At 45.6% G+C, this 6,178-nt stretch overlaps 1 protein-coding gene across 1 annotated transcript in view; it reads right to left on the bottom strand.

Moving 5' to 3' along the window:
- Positions 1 to 748: 748 nt before the first annotated feature.
- The window catches only part of LOC116983467 (protein shisa-5-like), a 123,850-nt gene continuing 118,420 nt past the window's right edge, over positions 749 to 6,178 (bottom strand). Inside the window, exon 6 of the transcript XR_004414696.1 lies at positions 749 to 753. The gene's annotated coding sequence lies outside the window, so the exon portion shown is untranslated. The remainder of the gene's footprint in view (positions 754 to 6,178) is intronic.

Below are 6,178 nucleotides of genomic sequence, written 5' to 3'. Positions count from 1 at the left end.
TCTCCAGAGATGTTGCCTGTCCCGCTGGGTTACTCCAGCATTTTGTGTCTATCTTATTATTATGTTAGAGGTTCTGTGTGTTGAAAATCCAGATTGCGACTGGCCAACAGAGGGAGCAATAATCACCACTATTACTTGTACTTTTCCACCCATTCTAGTTCCTTTCTAATGATTCACCAGAGGTCAGATGTAAGCCATGATAAGTGGTTCTGTGTTTACAGCAGGATCAGAAATCTGCTAGAACTGCCAGCTATTTCCTGATCGAAACTCTGTCTAGTGAAACTCAACATAATGTAAATGACTTTGTTATTCACTTATCACGTTTCTGTACACTGTAAATGACTCGATTGTAATCATGTATTGTCTTTCCACTGACTTGAGAGCTAGCAACAAAAGCTTTTCACTGTACCTCAGTAATGTGAAAATAATAAACTTAAACCTGAAGAGAAAGGCGTGTATGAGTTACAGATGGGAAAATGTTTATGTACAAAGACACACAAGGGTCCCTGCACATGCAGGTACAGCAAGCAGTTCAGATGTTGGGTAGCACGTTGGCCTTCATCGCTAGAGGTTTTGAATATAGCATCAAGGATGTCTTATGACAATTATACAGGGCCTTGCTGAGACTGCTCCTGGAATATTATAAACAGTTTCATAGATTCCCTGACTCTCAGTCTGAAGAAGGGTCTCGACCCGAAACATCAACTATTCGTTTTCTCGAGAGATGCTGTCTGACCCGCTGAATTACTAAAGCTTTTTGTATCTATCTACAGATTCACCAGACTGATTCCAGAAATGGCAGGACTGTATTTTGAGGAGAGATTGGGTTGAGTAGGCCTGCATTCAGAGGAGTTCAGAAGGTATATGAAGTGATTTTAGTTTAGTTTAGTTTAGAGATACAGCATGGAAACTAGCCCTTCGGCCCACCGAGTCCGCACCGACCAGCGCTCCCCGCACATTAACACCATCCTACACCCACTAGGGACAATTGTTTCATTTACCAAGCCAATTAGCCTACAAACCTGTACCTCTTTGGAGTGTGTGAGCAAACAGAAGATCTCGGAGAAAACCCACGCAGGTCACAGGGAGAACTCACAAACTCCATACAGACAGCACCGGTAGTCGGGATCGAAACCGAGTCTCCGGCGCTGCAGGCACTGTAAGGCAGCAACTCTACCGCTGTGCCACTGTGCCGATCTTGTAGAAACATACAAGGTTATTTCCCTTTGCTGGCAGGTTTTGAACTGGTCACAGTCTCAAGATATGGGGTAGGACATTTAGGGCTGCACAATGTACATTTCCTCACTCAGAAGCTGGTGAACCTATGAAAATCTTTACCTCAGAAGGCTATGGAGGCATAGTCGCTGAATATACTTAAGGGGAGGGATAGATTACTGGACACATAAAGCATCAAGGTATAATGGAGAGAGGGTGGGAATAACATACTGAGATGAAAAATCATACTGAATAGCCGAGCTGGCTCAGAGGTTTGGAAGGAACTGCAGATACTAGTTTACACTGAAGAAAGGTCTCAACCTGAAACATCACCCATTCCTTCTATCCAGAGATGCTGCCTGTCCCGCTGAGTTACTTCAGCATTTTGTGTCTATCAAAGGAAGGGTCTGCTCCTGCTATTTTTACATTTCTGTCATTTAAGTCACAAAATCTAGGAAAACATGGAGAACTAAGCATTTGGAAGAAGAAATCAGAGTTCAATTGAACCTGTCCATAGAACCATAGAATATTAATGTCACAGGAGATCTTGTACCTCATGAAGAGTCCACCAGGGACTATACTGGAAGTTGGACAATTTTATACTGGATAATTTTTAAATTTATCAAATGTCAATTAACCTACATGTTACATTAACCAGCACGTCTTTGGAATGTGGGAGGAAACTGAAGATCTCGGAGAAAACCCACGGGGTCACGGGTAGAACGTACAAACTCCGTACAGACAGCACCCGTAGTCGGGATCGAACCCGGGTCTCCGGCGCTGCATTTTGCTGCAAGGCAGCAACTCTACTGCTGCACCACCGTGACTGTTCCTTCCCTTGTGTCAATTTTAGATGCATGAGACCTCTCCCTCCTCGACCTACCTCACTAAGGACCATGGCCCTGCAGGTCACGCTCTCAAGTTTAAATTCAAGCCATGTTTAAATGTAATGAGGAGGATTGCAGCTTCCAGCTCAACTGGTGTGGGGAGGGGACGAGGGAGTGAGCTATCAGCAATAATGGTGGTAAATGACAGAGCATAGTCACCCTTTCAGACAGAGAGCTCTACAGTACGTCACTCATCGGGTAAACAAAATATCGCTTCTCCTCTCCAATCCTCCCAACATTTAATTTGACACCAGGCCCCCTGACCTCACCCACTAGTGTTGAAGTGGGGTTAGATTGTGCTAACACTGGCAAAAGAAGCAGGGAGAAACATACTGACTTCAAGGGCAATGTATGGTGGAGTGGTCAGTATATTGATGCTGATTGTATGACTCGTCACCTTCCTCTCAGCTAACAATGAGCCATTCTGCATTTTCCTTCATCATCGTCCTCTTTGATTTCTGGTTTTCACACCTTACCCATCCATATCTCTATGTCTGGATTGGATAGACTATCTCTAGACTGGATAGACTCGGTTTGTACTCGCTAGAATTTAGAAGATTGAGGGGGGATCTTATAGAAATTAAAAAAATTCTTAAGTGGTTGAACAGGCTAGATGCAGGAAGATTGTTCCCGATGTTGGGGAAGTCGAGAACAAGGGGTCACAGTTTAAGGATAAGGGGGAAATCTTTTAGGACCGAGATGAAAAAACATTTTTCACACAGAGAGTGGTGAATCTGTGGAATTCTCTGCCACAGAAGGTAGTTGAGGCCAATTCATTGGCTATATTTAAGAGGGATTTAGATGTGGCCCAGGCCCTTGTGGTTAAAGGGATCAGGGGGTATGGAGAGAAGGCAGGTACAAGATACTGAGTTGGATGATCAGCCATGATCATATTGAATGGCGGTGCAGGCTCGAAGGGCCGAATGGCCTACTCCTGCACCTATTTTCTATGTTTCTATGTTTCCCTCTCCCCTAACTCTCCATCTGAAGATGGGTTTGGACCCAAAATGTCACCCATTCCTTCTCTCCAGAGTTGCTGCCTGTCCCGCTGAGTTACTACAGCATTTTGTGTCTATTATTGATGCTAGAAATGTTGCCACGGCAACGGGTTGCTCAATTGTGGACAGATTTACGCACCATCGTTAACTCAGCAAATATCACTAAAGAGGGCAGTGAACCTGAAACAAAATGGTCACCATGGTCAACAATTGACCAAGTATGGGCCAGTAGAACATAGAATAGTACAGTACAGGTACAGGCCCTTCGGCCCATAATGGTCAACAGATAGAATGACCAATGGTTGTAGATGGTCTCACTTATCAAACAACATTCATTTGTTCTATATATCTTGTTTCCTTTTCCCCTGACTCTCAGTCTGAAGAAAGGTCTCAACCCGAAAAGTCACCTATTCCTTTTCTCCAGAGATGCTGTCTGACCCCCAAGTATCCCATGTGATACCACCACACTTCCAAAAACATTCCTGGGCTAGTTTTAATGTTAGAAACTTCCCAACGGTATGACTGAGTCAGACTAATTTGACAGGTCATGGGATGTGTGGTTAAACCTAGCTGATCATACGACATTGGAGCTTCCAATGCACGTATCAATGTACATATTAATCAGCCACGTGTCATCAGGGGAGGCAAGGTAGGCATTGCCTACCCTGACTAAAATTATAAAATGGTAGTTATTAAATATAAATAGTAAAGGCATGGGAGAATTATGCCTACATAAGAGATCGCTCTCTTAGGTCGGCATAATTCTCCGTGCCTTTCATGTGCAGTACTTGCAACACGCGAAGGTCTGTGCTGCCCACGTGCCTCAGCGCTGCTTCAAGCCGTCAATGATAAGCGGGGCTGAAGGCAGCTGAAATTCTGCCGTTGCAGTACCGTGCATGTGCAGCAGCCTACTGTGCATGCGCAGTGCAAGTTTCTTGGTGGGTTTTTCAAATATGGATTGTCATTATCCTAAGAGTATCTTAGGAAACAAAGAGAGAAGAATGGAGTCTGTGTACAAATGATGTGGTAGGTAAATTTCTTGGTGCTATATGTTTTTAAATACCGTATTTCCCGGGGTGTGGGAGAGCTCCTTTCACAGCATTTGGGGAGTCTGGACCGGGGTAAAGTTGCGGGGAGGGCAGGAGCATTGTGAAGGAGGGAATCGGGGCCAGTAACCCACTTGTGACGCTCAGGGCACGGAGCCACCACATTGTGAAGGAGTGAATTAGCTCGGGTGGCTGCGAGTGGCCGCCGGGACCGGACAGCCCCTTCTGCCGGCCCCCGCTCACCTCTGGCAGTGCTCTCCGTCCGAAAACCTCTCTCCTGCCGCTTGCTGGCCTCACTCATGTCAGCCGCTTCCCACAAATCCTTAAATTCCGACAACGCGATCAAGGGACCAATTGAGGTTACTCGGTGTCGGAATTTAAGGATTTGCGGGAAGCGGCTGACATGAGCGAAGCCGGCGAGCGGCAGGTGAGAGATGTTCAGTGAGATGCTCTCACTGTCAGAGGTACGCGCTTCAGCAGAAGGCGCTGAGGTCCCAGCAGCCGCTCGCAGCCACCCGAGCTGCTTCCTTCCCCGGCCACAATGCGGTGGCTCCGTGCCCGGAGCGCCGCGGCAGCGGTGAGTGAGTGGGTTACTGGCATGAACCCCGACACCCTCCTTCTCAATGCTCCTGCCCTCCCCGCAACTTTAACCCCGGGCCAGACTCTCCACACGCTGTGAAAGGAACTCCCCCCAATTGGTCCCTTGAACCAGTATTGTCATCCAATAAGATGACAACTGATTCAACTTGTCCCGGTGTGCTCCCGTTTTTCCCACAATCTCTCCACCTGCCGTCATCCTCCGTCCCCCACCCATTCAGTAATTCAGAATGAAGGAGATTTGGAAGCCTTGGGCAAATTGCTTTCTTTATTTTTATTTTTTATTTTTACGGAGAGAACAATCTGCGCATGCGTGGTTTAAGATTTGTTTTAAAATGTCGACTGACTGTCTACCTTGAGTAATTACTCACGGCACGTGCCTGGTATTAATGTATGTTTCAATGTTCATTTCAATGTACGTATCAATACATGTTTCCTGACGTACAATGCTGCAAGTTTCCACAAATAAATTTCACGATCCGCCTCTATGAATAAATTTCTACAAAGCCCTCAATGGGCTTGCCCCCTCCTACATTAAAAGTCTTCTCACCCACCACTCCACCTCCAGGTCCCTCAGATCGGCCGACTTGGGGTTACTGAATATCCCGCGGTCTAGGCATAAGCTCAGGGGCGACCGCGCCTTTGCGGTTGCAGCTCCTAGACTGTGGAACAGCATCCCTCTTCCCATCAGAACTGCCCCCTCCATCGACTCCTTTAAGTCAAGACTAAAAACTTATCTATACTCCCAAGCCTTTCCTGACATCCTCTGAGCGAGGGCTACATGTATATATGTATGTAGTTTGTTTGTTTATACTATTCTTATAACAAATGCAAAGCACTTTGGCCAACGAGAGTTGTTTTTTAAATGAGCTATATAAATAAATGTGACTTGACTTGACTTGACAAATGTTTGTAACAGATACCTGCCTTCCTTGAATCTGTCTTTCAACTCACTACACATTCCTGGTGAGAAGAAGATCTCCCTGTGCATCAACAATATTATTTTCATTCATAAGCAGCTTATGAGAAAAAAACATCTTTCAGGTGTTTGATCACATAACCTAAGCTGAAAATTGTAAACCAAACTCAAGATCACACACAATTAGAAGTACAATAGGAACACATACATACATAGCAGAAGGAAGGGACTGTAGAGGCCTTGCGTGAATGCTGGTCGCTGCGGGTGGAGGGGGGGGGGGGGGGGGGGGGATGGAGTGCATCGTAGATATAAGATGCCACTATTGTATTATAATGATATCCTGATGTAATGTGACAATTGAAAGTCTTTGTGCTTTCCGGTAGACTGTAAATTGCAAATACTGAATAAAGTCCTTGTTATCCACCAGGTGGCGCTTCGATGGCAGCCTTGCCTACAGTCTGTCTGTCCTTTTATTTGTTTTTTTGTTAGTTTTAGTGTGTTTAAAAAGTGTGCGTT

This window comes from Amblyraja radiata, chromosome 18 (assembly GCF_010909765.2).
Source record: "Amblyraja radiata isolate CabotCenter1 chromosome 18, sAmbRad1.1.pri, whole genome shotgun sequence".
In the NCBI taxonomy this organism is placed as follows: Eukaryota; Metazoa; Chordata; class Chondrichthyes; order Rajiformes; family Rajidae; genus Amblyraja; species Amblyraja radiata.
The sequence above is the reverse complement of the archived record's forward strand: the minus strand, read 5'-3'. Positions and strand labels throughout refer to the sequence as shown.